Below are 3768 nucleotides of genomic sequence, written 5' to 3'. Positions count from 1 at the left end.
TATTAAACTAAGATAGTTACGAAGTATTATATGTTTTAAATACTCTCAACCATTTGATAATAAATTTTTAATCAACTTATTACGGTCGGTACTTGAATCCATGATTTCTAATAACAATAATAATTTCTTTAACAGCAAATTAATTTAATAAACTAATCTACTTTTGTTCTTAAAACTCAAAAAGTTAGAATTTAATGTTGGCCCAGAAATCTATGGTTATTTATTTTGAAAGTAGGAGGGAGTTTCTCAGAATGCACCAGATACTGACAAAATCCGTAGGCTTAATTAGATATATCGGCACATTGAACTGTTAATAAAATAAAACACAAATGATGCACTGAAAGCTAGTTGTCATAAAAGTTAAAATACATTTGAGAGGGCTTAGGAAGGTTAAAGGGACAACAACTCTGTTTCGGTTGCATGTGACTTATGCTCCCCTCCCCACCTTTTCTGACAGAGAAACGAGAACCCTCTCTCTCTCGTCCCTTATATATTCCCTTCTCTCCTTTCTAATCTCTAGAAAAGAAAAAGAAAAAATATAATTAAATCCCAAGTTTTAGACTTTCCGCAGTAGTATCTGTCTGTATTACAAAAACAATGAACCCTTAGAACACTTGTTTGAATTCCCCTTCTTGAACCATGTCTCCCTCTCAAACTCAGAGCATGTCTTCTGCTTCATCTATTTGGTTACTTTCTAGTAGGAAGCTTAAGTTCTTTGCTAGAATCAGAAGGTTATTGCAATCCAAATCAGCAGGGAAACGATGTGTGTCATCGTCATCTGATCATTCAAACAAGCTATTAGTTGAAAGCAATACTGATGAAGAGGAAGATCGGGTTGTTATAGAGAAAACCGAGAGTGAGCTCGACGGTTCGATGGCGTTGCAAAAATGGGTCAAGAGACTTCACTTCGGGAGCTGGGAAGAGAGAGAGATGGCTGCTAAGGCCATTGGTAAACTCGCTAAAGAAGACGTTAAGGAAAGGAAGTTGATGGCAGAGCTCGGTGTTATAAATATGCTTGTGTCCATGGTGGCTACTGAGGTGGCTGGCCGCCGTTCAGCCGCCGTCAAGGCCTTGATCGAGCTGGCTGACGGCACCTTTACGTAAGTTTCGCTGTTTTCTCACTATTCATGACATGTTAATTTCTTGTTCTTTTGATATTTCGTGTCAATGGTGGATCCTGTCAGCTTTCAAAGTTTTTAGCTGGTTGAAAACAATTCTTATTGATGGACATTCTAACATAATCATAAACGATTTTTAACATAAGCATAAATAGTTGAATTAGGATAGAGACTTGATAAGGAGAAAGGGCCCCTGTTGTTGTCCTGTAAGTTGTGGTCTATTGATTTTTGCTTCATAAAAGGATGCTGCGATGAAAAAGATAGTTGTTCACGAGGCTGCTCGAAATTCAGCATTTTTCAGCCAAGTTTGAAATAATGGAGCTCTGTTTTTTGGAACTATCCCATGGTACAGTTCGTAAGGACAGGGAAAAGAGGTCCCCAATGGTTGATGAAATAATCTATAAAATTAGTTGTTGGGATTGTACTACGAGCTTCAGTGGATATACTATCACATTTTTCAAAATGTTAGGAAGACAGAAATGTTCTAGGTCCACATGAAAATTAAATATTAGTGCTAATGTTTATGAACTAACTTCCCCAATTGGATTAAACAAAAGTTTTTTTAGTTGGAGCCTCCTGGCTAAAATATTTGACCTTCTAAGGTCACATTAATGATTGATGATAAGGCCTAAATCTCTCTAATCAACTGCCCTACAGGCTGTAACATTTTGAGAATCATAGGCTCTGCATCTGCTGCACTTGCTTCTTAATTTATGGTAATTGATAATAGTCCCTTGGCTTTAAGCACTGTTTTGGTGAGGTGTCAAACCCTTCCATGGATTGGACTTTCACCATCTCAGGAACGTGGAATGGAACTTTTAAACATTAATTGCAATGCAAGTGAAATGAAATTTACAGATTTGGAAGCACTAATACTGTCATTAAGAAAATGATTTTAGTGATCCTGCCTCCGCAAGGTACGGAGGCTGTCCACCGTCCACCGTCCACCTGGCTCCCCTGGTGGTAGGAGTTGGAAGAGCAATAATGATGTTACAAGACAGACAAGGACTGTCTCCAAAATAAATAATTAAGAAAATAATAATGAGTATTTGTTGATCATCACCTTGCCTACCTCATCTTTAAATATCTGATTCTCCTTGACTTTTCTGTTTTATTTTATTTACCAGTTAGTTCATCTCCCACAATTTTTTTTTGACTTGCAGATATTCTTATTCCTATTTTATGCAATAATAGAGAACGCTTGGGTTATCATCTCATCTACCCCATACAATTATTATTCTTCTATTGTTCAACTGCAATTGCGATTTCATTGTTGACTTTAAAAGTTCTGGGTTGATTCTGCTATTGTCAAAGGTAGATCAAAAGTCTTGATCACTTTGTTGTTTTGCTTCAGAAACAAGGCACTAATGCTAGAGGCTGGAATATTATCAAAGTTGCCAAAAGACATTGATGTTGTAGACGACCAAACAAGGCATGAATTTGCACAACTGTTATCATCGTTATCTTCTATATCAAATACCCATTTCTCTCTAGCTAAAACTGAGGTTATCCAGTTTCTTATCGGCATTCTTGAGTCGGCTTCCGGCATGCAAACTAAAGAGATCTGTTTAGGCGTTGTCTGTAACCTGTCTGCTGTGTTAGAAAATGCTGGGCCTTTGGTATCTAATGGAATTGTAGACACTGTTTTGAAGCTATCTTCAATCAAAGAGCTTTCAGAGAAAGGCCTTGCAGCACTAGGTCACTTGGTGCTGACCTTGATGGGAAAAAAGGTAATGGAAGATAGTTCGATGGTACCAGAGAGCTTGATTGAGATTCTAACATGGGAGGACAAACAGAATGTCAAGAATTATCAGCCTACATTCTGATGATTTTAGCTCATCAAAGCTCCACTCAGAGGGATAAAATGTCCAAGGCAGGAATAGTTCCGGTACTTCTGGAAGTGTCGTTATTGGGAAGCCCCTTAGCTCAGAAGAGAGCGATGAAATTGTTGCAATGGTTCAAAGATGAAAGGCAAGCAAAGATGGGGCCTCATTCTGGGCCACAAACAGGAAGGGTTGCCGTGGGTTCGCCTCTGCATCCAAGGGAGGCTCAGGAAGGAAAGAAAATGATGATGAATCTGGTGAAGCAAAGTCTTCATAAGAATATGGAGATGATCACTCGACGAGCCAATGCTGCCGGGGATTCTTCAAATCTCAAGTCATTGGCCCTCAGCACAAGCTCTAAGAGCTTGCCTTACTAAAACATTTTATGTAATTAATAATTACTGCAAATGATGGGAAAGAAAGATAATGACGGTTATTTCCCAGCCCTAACCACCAGGCCTTGCCTTTTCCCGTTCCTCAGCCCATTATTTGAACTAAAATCCATCCCCAAAGATGGCCCTACCTGCAAAATTGAAATTAAACGAAAAGATATTATATCTAAATATAATCATAAAAATTGAGAGAAATAAAATCAAATTAAACTAAAACTATGAGGTGTAAATATTTTTTTCACATATATATATGAATTAGTCACATAACATATCACATGTTACTTAACCATACATGTATAAAAAAGAGAGTGGATATAACGAATATTTAATCATTCAAGTTAATTTATATTAGATAATTCATTAATGATTATTATTTCATATACCGTTAATAGAAGAATAGTTTTACAAGTTGCCTTAAAACGAAGGTAAGTATCA

General features: G+C 37.2%; 1 pseudogene; it reads left to right on the top strand.

The window, feature by feature from the left end:
- Positions 1 to 477: 477 nt before the first annotated feature.
- LOC120131649 lies at positions 478 to 3462 on the top strand (annotated as a pseudogene).
- The last annotated feature ends 306 nt before the right edge of the window (positions 3463 to 3768 follow it).

The sequence above is a fragment of the Hibiscus syriacus genome, unplaced genomic scaffold, assembly GCF_006381635.1.
Source record: "Hibiscus syriacus cultivar Baekdansim isolate YM2019G1 unplaced genomic scaffold, ASM638163v2 tig00110556_pilon, whole genome shotgun sequence".
In the NCBI taxonomy this organism is placed as follows: domain Eukaryota; kingdom Viridiplantae; phylum Streptophyta; class Magnoliopsida; order Malvales; family Malvaceae; genus Hibiscus; species Hibiscus syriacus.
Note: the sequence above shows the minus strand (reverse complement) of the source record. Positions and strands in the feature narration are given on the sequence as shown.